This window comes from Thalassophryne amazonica, chromosome 1 (genome assembly GCF_902500255.1).
Source record: "Thalassophryne amazonica chromosome 1, fThaAma1.1, whole genome shotgun sequence".
Lineage (NCBI taxonomy): Eukaryota > Metazoa > Chordata > Actinopteri > Batrachoidiformes > Batrachoididae > Thalassophryne > Thalassophryne amazonica.
Window position 1 is genome coordinate 73,980,463 of NC_047103.1, and position 17,308 is coordinate 73,997,770.

At 46.6% G+C, this 17,308-nt stretch overlaps 1 pseudogene; it reads left to right on the top strand.

Moving 5' to 3' along the window:
• The first annotated feature begins 2,993 nt into the window (after nt 1–2,993).
• LOC117507975 overlaps nt 2,994–17,308 on the top strand; it is a 74,098-nt pseudogene continuing 59,783 nt past the window's right edge.

Genomic DNA, 17,308 nt, shown 5'->3' on the forward strand with positions numbered 1-17,308 from the left:
TGAATCACACATGACTTAAATGCAGAACGCCATCCAATTATCTGCTTCAGCTGAAAGTCTTTAAGTTTGCATGTGAGCACCAGTCACAGGTGCTACACATGATGTTGATGAGGGTGAAGGATTCTTCAGCCAGCACCTTCTCCACAGACAAATCAGTTCTCATGCCACCTGGAGAGCAAAGAAAAGAAAAGAACACAAAAATATCCAGCCACACCCCCCAACACACAACACAGTTATGTTCAATTAACCCATGTGTCCTTTCTGACCACTCGTCACTTTTTCTGGATTTATTGCCACCCTACTGTGATCCTTTGGCGAGACATTGGCGCCTGAATCCTATTCTCCTGAGTGATTCCGTATTCATAAAATATATCAAGAACCAATGGGAATTATTCATATCTACAAATGATACTCCTGGAATGAGCGCCTCCAGCTTGTGGGAGGCGGTCAAAGCATTTCTGAGGGGTTCTATTATTTTATTTACACCTGCAAAAAAGAAGAATACACTCTCTAGACAATTGGAATTGGAACAGCAGGTCACAACTTTGGAGAGGGAATTTAAACAGTCCTCGTCTGAATCTGTACTCAAGAAATTAGATGCAGCTAGATCCGCTTTAGACCAATTACTTACCCAAAAAGCAGAAACAGCAATATTTTATGCAAAACACAAATTGTTTGAGTCAGGAAATAAACCGGGACACCTTCTTGCCCACCTCGCCCAGGGAAAAGGTGGCTCTTTTGCAATATCTTCTCTTAGAGATAAAAAGAATGATTTGCATTTTGAATCAAAGAATATTTGTAAAATAATGAGGGATTTTTATCAAGAACTCTACTCTTCTGAATGTGAGGGCACAACAAAAATAAGTGACAGTTTTTTAAATGGACTTGAGCTTTCTGTATTATCTCAAGAAAAACGGATTGATTTGGAAAGACCTATAAGCACTCAGGAAGTTTTAAAAGCTATAAAATCATTACAGAGCTGGAAAGCGGTGGGCCCAGACGGGTTTGGACCAGACTTCTACAACCCCTGGCAAAAATTATGGAATCACCGGCCTCGGAGGATGTTCATTCAGTTGTTTAATTTTGTAGGAAAAAAGCAGATCACAGACATGACACAAAACTAAAGTCATTTCAAATGGCAACTTTCTGGCTTTAAGAAACACTATAAGAAATCAGGAAAAAAAAATTGTGGCAGTCAGTAACGGTTACTTTTTTAGACCAAGCAAAGGGAAAAAAATATGGAATCACTCAATTCTGAGGAAAAAATTATGGAATCATGAAAAACAAAAGAACGCTCCAACACATCACTAGTATTTTGTTGCACCACCTCTGGCTTTTATAACAGCTTGCAGTCTCTGAGGCATGGACTTAATGAGTGATAAACAGTACTCTTCATCAATCTGGCTCCAACTTTCTCTGATTGCTGTTGCCAGATCAGCTTTGCAGGTTGGAGCCTTGTCATGGACCAGTTTCTTAAACTTCCACCAAAGATTTTCAATTGGATTAAGATCCGGACTATTTGCAGGCCATGACATTGACCCTGTGTGTCTTTTTGCAAGGAATGTTTTCACAGTTTTTGCTCTATGGCAAGATGTATTATCATCTTGAAAAATGATTTCATCATCCCCAAACATCCTTTCAATTGATGGGATAAGAAAAGTGTCCAAAATATCAACGTAAACTTGTGCATTTATTGATGATGTAATGACAGCCATCTCCCCAGTGCCTTTACCTGACATGCAGCCCCATATCATCAATGACTGTGGAAATTTACATGTTCTCTTCAGGCAGTCATCTTTATAAATCTCATTGGAACGGCACCAAACAAAAGTTCCAGCATCATCACCTTGCCCAATGCAGATTCGAGATTCATCACTGAATATGACTTTCATCCAGTCATCCACAGTCCACGATTGCTTTTCCTTAGCCCATTGTAACCTTGTTTTTTTTCTGTTTAGGTGTTAATGATGGCTTTCGTTTAGCTTTTCTGTATGTAAATCCCATTTCCTTTAGGCGGTTTCTTACAGTTCGGTCACAGACGTTGACTCCAGTTTCCTCCCATTCGTTCCTCATTTGTTTTGTTGTGCATTTTCGATTTTTGAGACATACTGCTTTAAGTTTTCTGTCTTGACGCTTTGATGTCTTCCTTGGTCTACCAGTATGTTTGCCTTTAACAACCTTCCCATGTTGTTTGTATTTGGTCCAGAGTTTAGACACAGCTGACTGTGAACAACCAACATCTTTTGCAACATTGCGTGATGATTTACCCTCTTTTAAGAGTTTGATAATTCTCTCCTTTGTTTCAATTGACATCTCTCATGTTGGAGCCATGATTCATGTCAGTCCACTTGGTGCAACAGCTCTCCAAGGTGTGATCACTCCTTTTTAGATGCAGACTAACGAGCAGATCTGATGTGATGCAGGTGTTAGTTTTGGGGATGAAAATTTACAGGGTGATTCCATAATCTATTCCTCAGAATTGAGTGAGTCCATATTTTTTTCCCTCTGCTTGGTCTAAAAAAGTAACCGTTACTGACTGCCACAATTTTTTTCTTGATTTCTTATAGTGTTTCTTAAAGCCAGAAAGTTGCCATTTGAAATTACTTTAGTTTTGTGTCATGTCTGTGATCTGCTTTTTTTCTACAAAATTAAACAACTGAATGAACATCCTCCGAGGCCGGTGATTCCATAATTTTTGCCAGGGGTTGTATAAAAAAATGGCCCCTAAGATTGTAAATCCCTTATTAAAAATGTATAAGGAATCATTTGAGCGTGGAACACTCCCTCCTACTTTGAATTTGGCTCACATGTCTTTAATCCTTAAAAAGGATAAACCCCCTGACTTGTGTACATCTTATAGACCGATCAGCCTGCTAGGAGTAGATTGTAAAATATTATCCAAGATTCTGGCTGGGAGACTCGAAGAGATTTTGCCAACTCTTGTGAGGCCCGACCAGACCAGATTTATTAGGACGAGGTACTCCCACTCCAACATGCTGCGACTTTTAAACATCTTGCAATACTCACAAAATAGAAGCTACAAGGCCCTCGCCATTTCATTGGATGCTGAGAAGGCTTTTGATCGGGTGGAGTGGGAGTACCTATTTAATGTGCTGGAGAGGTTTGGATTGGGCTCTAACTTTGTCAGCTGGGTGAGGTTGCTGCACAAGGCTCCCACTGCCAGGGTTTTGGTGAATGGGTGTACCTCTGACGCTTTCCCTCTGGGCAGGGGTACTCATCAGGGTTGTCCCTTCTCTCCCCTATTATTCACTTTGGCTTTAGAGCCGCTAAGAACTCATCCTGAAGTTATTGGAATCACACTGGGAAATACTGAATACAAAATCTCACTTTACGCAGATGATGTGCTGCTATTTGTTACCAAACTAGAGTCATCCATTCCAATTCTTCTTTCAATTATTAACACATTTGGACAAATTTCAGGATACAAAATTAATTTTGATAAATCTGAAGCCTTACCTCTGGGGGAGGGAGGGGACCCACCCCCAAATTTTCCCTTCAGATGGTCAACTGAAGGATTTAAATATCTAGGCATAAGGGTGTCAGCAAATACCTCTGAATTATACAAACTAAATTTTAAAACGGTTGTGAATACAGTAAAAAGTGACCTAAATAGATGGTTTGACCTCCCTCTGTCGCTGTTAGGCAGGATAAGTCTCATCAAAATAAATATCCTTCCCAGGATACTCTACCCTATGCAGATGTTACCTCTTAAGATTAACAAAGCAACATTCTCTGAAATTGAGAGACTTTTATCAAGATTTATATGGCACGGAAGGAAACCTAGGCTTAAAATGAAGATCTTGCAGAATCCAATTGACGAGAGCGGTCTTGCTCTACCCAACTTTAAATATTATTATTGGGCTTGTCACGTCAGGATAATATCAGGATGGGTACATTCATTTTTTCATCAAACTGAACCTCATGTTGATAGTTGGTGCTGTGAACCCCTATCACTGTTGAGTTTTTTATCCTTGGGTTTAAACAGACTACCAGTGGGGGTGAGGAATAACAATATCCTTTTTGTAACACTTAAAGTATGGCATAATATAAGGGTTTATTTTGGACAGAAAGATTTCTCAAGTGCATTGCAGCCTATTATTAAAAATATATTATTTACCCCTGGCAGAAGTGTTGGTATATTTGACAACTGGTACTCCAAGGGCCTGAGGTTCATTTGCGACCTGTTTGAAGGGGGGTGGATCTTATGTCTTTCAGACAACTTCAAAACATTTATGGTATCACTCGCAATGACTTTTTTGGTTTTCTCCAAGTGAGACATTTTGTACAATCTTCCCTCTCTTTTCCAAAGGATCAACCGATTCTTAATTCAATAGAAACTGTTGGGAAAGTGTAGTGATACGGACCCACAACAGGGGGCGTAAATGAACGGACAATAGATGAGCCAAAATACAACACTTTACTGCTGTGAAATGTGCACAACGAAATATAGACAAATACAGAATTTGGATAGAGTCAAATGTACAAAGGTGACATGTGGGCAGGCTCGAGGATAGATGACGTCTGTCCAGAGAAGACCCGGATCCCACACGATTTCCACTGCCACCGAACCCGGAGGATACTGGAGCCGCCAAGTCCCGAGTCCCCAGGTGGCCATCGTCTCCAGCTGTCGGATCTGGTACTGCTGGCAGGAAGCAGAAACAGTTAGGTGTGGGTGTGTGCACACCCAGTAACACAGTCAGCAACAGTTCCTTTATGGTGGGCAAAACACCTCCACCTCCGAAAGAGGAACACAGAAAAACAGCAGCGCCTGAATCACTACTTATCACAGTTCAGCATGAGGAGTGAAGATCGTCACTCTGTCACCAGCTTCGAACCCAGCCTTCAGCTGTAAGTGGAGAAACAGGTATGCCTGCAAACAATACAGAATTAGTGCGATAGGCACAGAATACGGCTGAGAGATTACCTCGTAGATAGACAATATCTCAGCAGCGGGGTGGAGATGTCGTCCGGCTTTATCGAGTGATTGATGAGGTGGAGATGGGTGACAGCTGTCATGAGATGATGAGTGACAGCTGTCACTCCCGGCTGTTCCCGTGAGGTGGCTGCGCCCTCTCGTGCCTGAAGCCCGCACTTCAGGCAGGCCGCCCTCTGGTGGTGGGCCAGCAGTACCTCCTCTTCAGCGGCCCACACAACAGGACCCCCCGCCTCAACGGGCGCCTCCTGGCGCCCGACCAGGCTTGTCGGGGTGTCGGGTGTAGAAGTCGGCCAGGAGGGCCGGGTCCAGGATGAAGCTCCTCTTCACCCAGGTCCATACCCCTCCCAGTCCACCAAGTACTGGAACCCCCGGCCCTTTCGACGGACGTCCAGGAGCCGGCGCACAGTCCAAGCCGGCTCCCCGTCGATGATCCGGGCAGGAGACGGCGCCGGTCCGGGAGCACAGAGGGGTGAGGTGTGGTGTGGTTTGATCTTGAAGACGTGAAAAACTGGGTGGATCCGCAGTGAAGCTGGGAGCTGGAGCCTCACTGCGGCCGGACTGAGGACCTTGAGGATCGTGAACGGACCGATGTATCTGTCCTTCAATTTAGGGGAATCCACCTGTAGGGGGATGTCCTTCGTTGACAGCCACACCTCCTGCCCGGGCTGGTATGCAGGGGCCGGGGAACGCCGGCGGTCTGCATGGGCCTTAGCCCTCATCCGGGCCTTCAACAAGGCAGAACAGGTGGTGCGCCACACCCGGCGGCATCTTCTTAGGTGGGCCTGGACTGAGGGCACACCGACCTCTCCCTCCACCACGGGAAACAATGGGGGCTGATACCCCAGACACACCTCAAACGGGGAGAGGCCGGTGGCAGAGGACACCTGGCTGTTATGTGTGTACTCGATCCAGGCCAGATGGTCACTCCAGGCCGTCGGGTGCGCGGATGTCACACAGCGGAGGGCCTGTTCAAGTTCCTGGTTGGCCCGCTCTGCCTGTCCATTCGTCTGTGGGTGATACCCGGACGAGAGGCTCACGGTGGCCCCCAGTTCTCTGCAGAAACTCCTCCAGACCTGTGAGGAGAACTGAGGACCACGATCCAAGACAGTGTCAGTTGGTATCCCATGCAGATGCACGACGTGGTGGACCAGGAGGTCTGCTGTCTCCTGGGCCGTTGGGAGCTTCGGGAGGGCCACGAAGTGGGCCGCTTTGGAGAATCGGTCCACTACCGTGAGGATGGTCATCATGCCCTGGGACGGCGGGAGGCCCGTGACAAAGTCCAGGCCGATGTGGGACCAGGGGCGATGAGGCACCGGGAGCGGTTGCAGAAGTCCTTGAGTTTTTGAATGGTCTGCCTTGCCCCTGGCACAGGTGGTACAGGCCTGGACATATTCCTGGACGTCGGCTTCCATGGACTTCTTCTGGTGGGACGTAGAGGCGGTTCTTCGGGCCCATTCCTGGGTGCAGGCTCCGTGCCAGGGCCTCCCGGACGGTCTTCTCCACGTCCCAGGTGAGGGTGGCCACGATAGTGGACTCTGGAATGATGGACTCCGGCGGATCCGACAGCTCTGTTTTGACTTTGTCTTCGTGAACCCGGGACAAGGCGTCCGATCTTTGATTCTTGCTCCCGGGGCGGTAGGTGATCCAGAAGTCAAAACGCCCGAAGAACAATGACCAGCGGGCTTGCCTGGGATTCAGACGCTTGGCGGTCTGGATGTACTCCAGGTTCCGATGATCCGTGAAAACCATGAATGGTACCGAAGCTCCCTCCAACAGGTGTCTCCACTCCTCCAGAGCCTCCTTCACCGCAAGAAGTTCCCGATTGCCGACGTCATAGTTCCTTTCAGCCGGGGTCAACCTGCGGGAAAAGTAGGCACATGGGTGGAGAACCTTGTCAGACTCCCCGCTCTGGGATAGCACGGCTCCTATCCCTGAGTCAGAGGCATCCACTTCGACTGTAAACTGGCATTTTGGATCGGGCTGCACCAGAACTGGCGCAGTCGTAAACTGGTGTTTCAACTCCCTAAACGCGGCTTCGCACTGATCCGACCAGGTGAAGGGGACTTTTGTGGAGGTCAGGGCTGTCAGGGGCTAACTACCTGACTGTAGCCTTTGATGAACCTCTGGTAAAAATTAGCAAAACCGAGGAACTGCTGTAGTTTCCTACGGTTTGTTGGTTGGGGCCAATCTCTCACCACCGCAACCTTGGCCGGATCAGGGGCGACGAAGTTGGAGGAGATAATAAACCCCAGGAAGAACAAAGAAGTACGTTGGAACTCGCACTTCTCGCCCTTCACAAACAGCCGGTTCTCCAACAACCGCTGCAGGACTTGACGTACATGCGTAACATGAGTCTCAGGATCCGGGAAAAAGATGAGTATATCGTCTAGATATACGAAGACAAACCGATGCAGGAAGTCCCGCAAGACATCATTTACCAAAGCTTGGAACATTGCGGTGGCGTTAGTGAGGCCGAACGGCATCACCAGGTACTCAAAATGACCTAACGGGGTGTTAAATGCCGTCTTCCATTCATCTCCCTTCCGGATCCGAACCAGGTGATAAGCATTCCTAAGATCCAGTTTTGTGAAAATTTGGGCTCCATGCAGGGGCGTGAACACTGAATCTAACAGGGGCAGAGGGTATCGGTTGCGAACCGTGATGGACGGAGTCCGCCGTCTTTCTTGCCCACAAAAAAGAAACCAGCACCCATCGGGGAGGTGGAGTTCCGGATCAGCCCGGCAGCTAACGAGTCCCGGATGTAGGTCTCCATTGATTCGCGTTCCGGACGTGAGAGGTTGTACAGCCTGCTGGACGGGTACTCAACGCCCAGGATCAAATCAATGGCACAATCATACAGACGGTGCGGGGGAAGGGTGAGCGCCAGATCTTTGCTGAAAACGTCAGCAAGATTGTGGTACTCACGTGGCACCGCCGTCAGATTGGGGGGGACTTTAACCTCCTCACTAGTTGTCACACCAGGCAGAACTGAGGATCCGAGACACTCCCAGTGGCAGGTTTCACTCCACTGAGCCACAACCCCAGACGGCCAATCAATCCGGGGATTGTGCTTTATCATCCAAGGATAACCCAAAATCACACGGGAGGTAGAAGGTGTTACATAAAACACAATCTCCTCCCTGTGATTACCAGACACCACCAATGTCACTGGTTGTGTCTGGTGTGTGATTAATGGAAGAAGGGTGCCATCTAGTGCCCGTACCTTCAAAGGTGAAGGTAGAGCCACTAGAGGGAGCCCGACTTTTCTTGCCCATCTGCTGTCCAGCAGATTCCCTTCCGACCCCGTGTCTACCAGTGCTGGGGCGTGAAGGGTCAGATCCCCACTCAGGATCGTAACTGGGATGCGTTTGGATTTGCGGGGTTTCCCCGCGTGCGTGTTATGGCCCACCCTTAGCCCAGCTTCTAAGGGCGGGCGTTGTCGTTTAACCGCTTGGGGCAGTTCCTCTGTAGATGCTCACTCGAGCCACAGAAAAAACACTCCCCGCGAGCCAGCCTCCGTTGTCTGTTATTTGATTTAACTTTGGCCCTGCTCGTGTCCATAGCTTCATCAGCAGGGGGAGCTGTTGCCACACGGGAGTCACGGGCTGTGGAGCGTGGGGAAGGCGGCACCCTTTCGGACCCGGAAGGAAGAGGGACGGCTCGTGCCCGGCCACGCCCCCCGCCCTGCTCCCGACGGCGTTCCTCTAATCGGTTATCTAATCGTATAACCAGATCAACAAGCCCATCGAAATCCCGCGGTTTGTCCTTAGCCAGTAAATGCTCCTTCAGGACCGGAGACAGTCCATTTATGAAGGCGGAGCGGAGCGCAATGTTGTTCAAGCCGGACCTCGCTGCCGCAATGCGGAAGTTGACTGCGTACTCTGCTGCACTCCGACTCCCCTGTCTGATTGACAGCAGCAAGTTAGATGCAGATTCGCCTCTATGGGGGTGATCAAAAACCTGTTTGAACTCCCTCACAAACCCAGTATATGTCGTTAGGAGCCATGAATTCTGCTCCCAGAGCGCCGTAGCCCAGGCGCGTGCCTCTCCTCGAAGCAAATTTATTACGTAGGGCACCCGGCTGGCGTCTGACTCGTACATGACGGGACGCTGTGAAAAGACAAGCGAGCACTGCATTAAGAAGTCTGAGCACATCTCGACACAGCCTCCGTACAGCTCCGGAAGGCTTATGTAAGCTTCAGGGGATGGTGGGGGGGTCGTTGAACGACCAGCGGAATGTCTGTTTCAGGCCTCCGGTCAGCAGGAGGAGGTGCTGCAGCAGCGCCCTGAGCTTGCGCTTCCACCCGGGCGGTGAGAGCCTCCATCCTCCGATTGAGAATAACATTCTGCTCAGTGACTAAGTCCAACCGAGCAGTGAAAGCGGTTAAGATTTGCTGCAGCTCACCTAACACGTCTCCTGCTGACGCCTGTTCACCTCGCTCTTCCATTGGCTGTTCAAGCGATGGTTGACGCCCCTCGGGATCCATGACGCTGGCCGAGAAATCCTGTTGGGAAGGTGTAGTGACACGGACCCACAACAGGGGGCGTTAATGAGAGGACAATGGATGAGCCAAAAAGTAACAATTAATGTTGTGAATTGCACAACGGAATACAGACAAAAACAAATAGAGGAGTACAGTCAATCTTATACAAGGTGACGTGTGGGCAGGCTCGAGGATAGAAGACGTCTGTCCAAAGAAGAGCCGGATCCCACACGGCTTCCACCGCCAGCGGATCTGAAGAACACCGGAGCTGCCAAGTCCCGAGTCCCAGGTGGCCACTGTCTCCAGCTGTCAGACCAGGTACTGCTGGCAGAAACAGAAACAGTTAATGGTGGGTGTGTGAAGACACACCCAGTAATCGTCCCTTGAGTAGTTCCTCCGGGAGGGAGAACCTCCACCTCCAGAAACAATTTCACCCGTGCAGCTCCTGTTGGTCTCTTTCCTGGATGGAGTGAGAGGCGAAGAATGTCGCCCTCCCACTGTCTGCCAATCCAGCTTCCGACAGAGCCCACAGGAACACGGCTGCACACAGAACAATGTTTTAGACAACAATAATCACAGCAGAGAAGATTACCTCGATTGGTAGATGATTTCTCGGCGGGGAGGTGGAGTTGCAGTCCGGCCTTTATGGTGATGGTGTTGAGTGGTGGATGAGTGACAGCTGGTACAGATGATGAGTGACAGCTGTCACTCCCGGTCGCTCCGACGCCCTCTCGTGCTTGAAGCCCGCACTTCAAGCAGGGCACCATCTTGTGGTGGTGGGCCAGCAGTACCTCCTCTTCAGCGGCCCACACAACACCTCCATCTGTTACACAATGGTACAGAGAAACATTTAGAATTTTTCCAATGGAACGCTTAAGTGAACTTTTGAAAGGCAGCTCAGACACCTTCTATAAAATATGGCAACCGCTCTTGGATCATCTTCCTCCGGACCTAACTGATACACTCTGCAAAGGTGGCTCAAATTTGGTCTTTAAACACAATCAATAATTGCTCTGTTAGAGCTGGGTGATTGGAGAATAAAAATAACAATAATCAAAATTTTACTCACTCACTCTGACTGACTTTTTAACCAATTCTTAATTCCATGACAAATCGCCCAGCTCCTGGCTGTGTATTTTCTTGACATCTTGGCTCACATTCAGACCCTGTATTCATTTTATTAGTTAGTTTCACACTGACTATGCTGTGCTGGATTGCCCTGTGTTGCATTGTTTTGTTAAAAGACAATAAATTATATTTAAACAAACAAACAAACAAAAAAAGATAAAGCGAAATAAAACAAAGAACCAATGAAGCAGTGGGTCGGATCAATGCTTCATTTATTCAAGCTTCAAAGAAGAGCCTACAGGGGTTCTGTAATCAATGTAGAAACATGGTTATTTTCCCAACAAACACGCCCAAAAACAACGGCCGTTTATTTCATTATTTGTGTCAGGGTTTTTTCTTCATGTTTTGAGTTATACTAAATGGAGTCTGCTCTGAGCTTGACTGGGGGAGGTCTGTTGATGTGGAGATTGAGCACCTTTGACCACAAACTTACTTTTGCTCTCTCAATATTACTACAGAAATAAACCTGCGTTCTTCCAAGTTGTGCCAGTGTTCCCTGTTTGAGTCAGCACCTGAACTCAATGCAGTATAGTTGGACACGTGCGGGACATGCCAACATCTATCTATCTATCTATCTATCTATCTATCTATCTATCTATCTATATATATATATATATATATATATATATATATATATACGAGGTCTGTTAGAAAAGTATCGGACCTTTTTATTTTTTTCAAAAACCATATGGATTTGAATCACGTGTGATTGCATCAGACAAGCTTGAACCTTCGTGCGCATGCGTGAGTTTTTTCACGCCTGTCGGTTGCGTCATTCGCCTGTGAGCAGGCTTTGTGTGAGCACTGGTCCACCCTCTCATCGTTTTTTTATTGCGAACAAATGTCTGAACAATTTGGAGCTTTGCTGCATCAATTTTGTTTCCAGAAACTGTGAGAGACCTCCAGGTGGACACTGTTCGGAAAATTAATATGGCTTTCAGGCACGATTTTATAGGGATTATACAGATTAAGGAGTGTTACTGCCACTTTAAGGACGGCCCAAACTGCTGAGAGCGCGGCGCGCTCCCAGCGCCGATCGACATGCTCAGACCCCGCTGAAACAACCAGATCATTTCCAACGTGAAGGCTTTGTTGATCCGGGACCTCGTCTGACTTTCACAAAAAGGCAGAAGGCGTGGATATCAGCACTTTTTCGGCACATTCCACTGTTACAGGAGTTTTTTTCATGGAAAGAAAAGCGGAGGGATGCGCCACAGAGCTGTTCATTACGCGGGACAAAACCACCTCGGTGTTGGTCTCACAGGACGGATTTGAGATGGCTTTCAGATGGATTCCGGTTGCTTTTCAGTCGTGTGATTATCCGATTGTGATTGTGCATGAGCTGGACATGTCCCAACATGTCCTGGAAGGCTTCATCACAGCGTTGCTTTGCGCCATGCGGCTCCACCGTGCGTCACGGTGGAGCCGCATGGCTCCTCTTTCCATGACAAAAACTCCTGTAACAGTGGAATGTGCCGTTCATTTCTAAACTGGACACTGTCTTGATCCGGTATGTCATCTGACTAGCACAGGAATTGTGAAAAGACGTGGACATCAGCACTTTTTCAGCACATTAAGACAGACGTGCGGAGGAGTTCCACGCGTCGCAGTGGAGCCGCATGGTGCAAAGCAACGCCGTGATGAAGCCTTCCAGGACATGTTGGGGCATGTCCAGCTCATACACAATCACAATCGGATAATCACACGACTGAAAAGCAACCGGAATCCATCTGAAAGCCATCTCAAAACCATCCTGTGAGACCAGCACCGAGGTAGTTTTGTCCCTCGTAATGAACGGCTCCATGGCGCGTCCCTCCGCTTTTCTTTCCATGAAAAAAACTCCTGTAACAGTGGAATGTGCCGAAAAAGTGCTGATGTCCATGCCTTCTGCCTTTTTGTGAAAGTCAGACGAGGTCCCGGATCAACAAAGCCTTCACGTTGGAAATGATCTGGTTGTTTCAGCGGGGTCAGCGCCGCGCTCTCAGCAGTTGTGGGCCTTCCTTAAAGTGGCAGTAACACTCCTTAATCTGTATAATCCCCATAAAATCATCCCTGAAAGCCATATTAATTTTCCGAATGGTGTCCACCTGGAGGTCACAAGTGATTCAAATCCATATGGTTTTTGAAAAAAATAAAAAGGTCCGATACTTTTCTAACAGACCTCATATATATATATACTCAACAAAAATATAAACGCAACACTTTTGGTTTTACTCCCATTTTGTATGAGATGAACTCAAAGATCTAAAACTTTTTCCACATACACAATATCACCATTTCCCTCAAATATTGTTCACAAACCAGTCTAAATCTGTGATAGTGAGCACTTCTCCTTTGCTGAGATAATCCATCCCACCTCACAGGTGTGCCATATCAGGATGCTGATTAGACACCATGATTAGTGCACAGGTGTGCCTTAGACTGCCCACAATAAAAGGCCACTCTGAAAGGTGCAGTTTTGTTTTATTGGGGGGGATACCAGTCAGTATCTGGTGTGACCACCATTTGCCTCATGCATTGCAACACATCTCCTTCGCATCATCCGTGAAGAGAACACCTCTCCAATGTGCCAAACGCCAGGGAATGTGAGCATTTGCCCACTCAAGTCGGTTACGACGACGAACTGGAGTCAGGTCGAGACCCCGATGAGGACGACGAGCATGCAGATGAACTTCCCTGAGACGGTTTCTGACTGTTTGTGCAAAAATTCTTTGGTTATGCAAACCGATTGTTCCAGCAGCTGTCCGAATGGCTGGTCTCAGACGATCTTGGAGGTGAACATGCTGGATGTGGAGGTCCTGGGCTGGTGTGGTTACACGTGGTCTGCGGTTGTGAGGCTGGTTGGATGTACTGCCAAATTCTCTGAAACGACTTTGGAGACGGTGTATGGTAGAGACATGAACATTCAATACACGAGCAACAGCTCTGGTTGACATTCCTGCTGTCAGCATGCCAATTGCACGCTCCCTCAAATCTTGCGACATCTGTGGCATTGTGCTGTGTGATAAAACTGCACCTTTCAGAGTGGCCTTTTATTGTGGGCAGTCTAAGGCACACCTGTGCACTAATCATGGTGTCTAATCTGCATCTTGATATGGCACACCTGTGAGGTGGGATGGATTATCTCAGCAAAGGAGAAGTGCTCACTATCACAGATTTAGACTGGTTTGTGAACAATATTTGAAGGAAATGGTGATATTGTGTATGTGGAAAGTTTTAGATCTTTGAGTTCATCTCATATAAAATGGGAGCAAAACCAAAAGTGTTGCGTTTATATTTTTGTTGAGTGTATATATATATGTATATATATATATATATATATATATATATATATATATATATATATATATATATATATATATATATATATATATATATATATATATATATATATATATATATATAGTTGAGCTCAAAAGTTTACATACCCTGGTGGAATTTTGGTTTTCTTGGCCATTTTCAGAGAATATGAATGATAACACAAAAACTTTTTTTGTTCACTCACGGTTAGTGGTTGGGTGAAGCCATGTATTGTCAAACAACTTTGAGACAACACTCACTGCTTGACCTTCTTACTCTTTTTAAATCATAATGACAACACAAACTACGCAAATGACCCTGATCTAAAGTTTACATACCTCTGTTCTTAACCTGTATTGCCCCCTTTAACATCAATGACAGCTTGGAGTCTTTTGTGGTTGCTTCAGGAAGGGCATCCAATGTAAAACTTGTGCCAGTTCAACACACAGCTCCACCTTGAATCTGCTTTGGTGACCCCGAATGAAAACCAGGGAGCAGCCAAAGGGGCTTGCTAGTTGTTTTTGAGGTGATAATGTGTACAACAAGGCTGAGCTGTCCTTTGGAGGGTGGCGTGGAGGTTATGGAGTCACCGGGAATTCATCTGGTGGGCAGACTGGAGGTTTTGACAAAACCAGCACTCCAGGAAGGGCAGCAGGGACAAGAGTCCCTCTACTCTCCTGCCTCAGGAATAGAAAGAGAGTCTGTCGTTCATTTCACATGGTTTTCTATTGAACAGTATTTCTTATTCTCACCACCAGAGGGCAGCAATACACCCACAACATACATATGCAAGTAAAATTACCATTACAACACTCCCACTTAATTTTATCATGACATTGACATTTTTTTGTCAGCAACTGGTAATCATTTTCTCATTTTGAAAACAAATGTTGTATAACTGTAACTTAATACTTTTATGTACCACCTCTTTTGTTTTGAATGCACACCAAATATTTGTAACACAGTTATTAACCTGTCTAACAATGAATACTGATTAGACATGTTCAACAAATGTTCAGATTTTTTAAACTTCACACAGTCCAATCTCTTCTCTGAGATACTCGAGTATCTCAGTATACTTTGGCGTTACAGCAACTGGAGTAGTCATCAATGAAAGTTATGAAGTACTTTGTCCCACCTAGTGACTCAGTCTACATAGGACCACAGACATCACTATGTACTAGTTGTCACTTATGTTTTTATCGTATTTCTCCTATTGGCTTGCAAGGCTTTCTAGATATTTTGCCCTCAACACAATCTTCACAGAAAGTTTCTTCCTCTTCTGCAGCAAAGTTTGCTCCTTTTACCAGGTTTTTGAGTTCTTTGAGTTTTGTAGTATGACCTAAGCGTTTATTGCCACAGACTTGCATCAACGATGCACTTGATACTTCAGGACAAATTATGTCCTGGATTGTATCAGCTAGACAGGATGTCATCAGATCTCTGTGTTCCTGTTCCATAAAGAACAGCATTCTTTCCTCTTATGTAGCAGTGAGATTTTTTTTAACTTCACTGTGTTTCCTATTCTGGTTGCAGCTCCCACTGAGAAAAGATTCATGGATAGTTTGAGAACATGCAATACATCATACATTGTGACTTTTTTAGCATCACTGACTTTGAATGACATTTTCGGTTCAGCTTCAACTACTCTGCCATTACCAAGTTTTACAGATTGTGGCTCTGAAAACTCCTGGTATTGTTGAAATCCTTCTTTGTTCCATGTCATGTTTTTTTTTTATTTATTCCCCCTGTTATCATATATAGTAATGGTAAATGCCACACTGGCAGAACCATTTATGTACATTAATACACATGAATAGCTTTTTAGCTATTTTTAAGTAAAAAACCATATCATGAGCCAACAAACCCAGTGTTTGCTTGTTTACACATTTTGAAATTTTGGGACTTTGTTGATTATATTACGATCCAGACCATGAATAAACTCTTGCGTCAACATGTCCAGGGTTAACCCTAACCCTAACTGTTTAAAATGAGGGAGTCCTGTTATCACCTGAGAGGAATACTAGTATTTGACAGCTTAAAGATTCGAAGTACTGTAAAAAGTCACTGCATCTCTGTAAAAGGTGTTAAAATCTGAAATAACTGTTCTGATAGCATTAAATTATCTGGTACTTTGGCTGGTGTTGGGAAGGTGTCGTAGCACGGACCCTAAAGAACGGACAATGAATAAGCCAAAAAGTAACAATTTAATGTTGTGACAACACACAACTAAAGACACTAAATCTGTAAAGTCAATTAACACCAGGTGACGTGTGGGCAGGCTCGAAGATAGAAGACCCCTGACGAGAGAGGAGCCGCGTCCCACACGGCTTCCACCACCAACGGTCTGAAGAACACCGGAGCCGCCAAGTCCCGAGTCCCCAGGTGACCTCTGTCTTCGGCTGTCGACCCTGGTACTGCTGGCAGAAAACAAAGACAAGATGAATGAGTGTGAATCCGCACACTCAGTAATCCACAGTCTGCACTCAGTTAGGAGGGAGCACCTCCACCTCCAATCACACACTCGTGCAGCTCCTGTTTAACCACTTATCTTGGTTTGGGGTGTGAGGCGAAGCGTCGCTGATCACACCAAACACCAATTCCACAGATAAGGCAGAACACCACAGGATAACAGCTGCAAAAGAAGTTCAGATTATCACTCAACGATGTTGTGTGGGCCGCTGAAGAGGAGGTACTGCTGGCCCACCACCACCAGAGGGCGCCCTGCCTGGAGTGCGGGCTCCAGGCACCAGAGGGCGCCGCCGCCTTACGAGAGCAGTCAGGGTGACAGCTGTCACCCATTACTGGACACAGCTGACTCCACTCAGCACGGGGGTATATCATCAGGACGGCGTCTCCACCTCAGTGCCGAGATATCGCCTTAAGACTGAGGTAACGTTCTCTGCATTCATATTCTGAATAACCAGCTAAGACTTGTAAACCTTTTCAGGACTGCTGACTACTAATAGCTAAATTGCTTGGATAAGTACTCACCTTCCTGCTATATATTGTCAAGAGGTGGAGGCGGCTTCTCCCCTCTCCGTTACTGGGTGCTGTCGCATCCACATCTGTGTGTTGTTGCTCTCTCCCGCCAGCAGTACCGGATCCGACGAGCGGAGGCAGTGGCCACCTGGGAATTCGGGACTTGGCGGTTCCAGTATTTCCAGGGTTCGGTGGCAGAGGAGATCTGGGTGGTTCCGGTTCGACTGAGACGGACGTCTCCTACCTTCGAGCCTGCCCACACGACACCAGCGGATTCGACCCCAAATTGTTAATTGTTGTATTCGTTGTGCTCGTTTCACAACAGTAAAACTTGTTATTCACCTTCCTCCATTGTCCGTTCATTACGCCCCCTGTTGTGGGTCCGTGTACCTACACTTTCACAACAGGATATCTCGGCCAGCGTCATGGACCCCGAGGGGCGTCAACCGGCTGTTGA